The sequence below is a fragment of the Morus notabilis genome, unplaced genomic scaffold (assembly GCF_000414095.1).
Source record: "Morus notabilis unplaced genomic scaffold, ASM41409v2 Scaffold2062, whole genome shotgun sequence".
NCBI lineage: Eukaryota > Viridiplantae > Streptophyta > Magnoliopsida > Rosales > Moraceae > Morus > Morus notabilis.
In genome coordinates, this window is record NW_010364422.1 from 76,591 (window position 1) to 77,094 (window position 504).

Consider the following 504-nt stretch of genomic DNA (forward strand, 5'->3'; position numbering starts at 1 on the left):
CGGTTTGACCTACCCTACGGTGGCACTCCGGAGTTAAGTCTGTAGAATCTGAAATGATGGGTTACACTCATGAAAATGTAATCAATTTGTTGATTATATTTTTGACCAAAAATAACGGTAGTTGATAAATATGAAAAAAAAATGAGATTTTTTGATTATATTTGTCAATTAAGAAGGTCTCAGTTCAATTTGTGATATTTTGACCTACCCTACGGCGGCACTATATTCGTGGTAAATTGAATTATCGTTGGCACCCAAAATTAAAACATGATTTATGTATTTTTCATGTGCATCATGCATCATATTTAATTGTGCCTAAATTAACAATGCCTTGATATTCATGCACATAAATTGATTAGATGAATATTCTATTTATTTCCAGCAATATGTCGAATCCCATTATCACACTACTAGCGACTGAAAAATTAGACGGTGATAACTATGCTAAGTGGAAAAGTAACATGAACATACTATTGGTCTGCGAAGACTACAAATTTGTCCTAG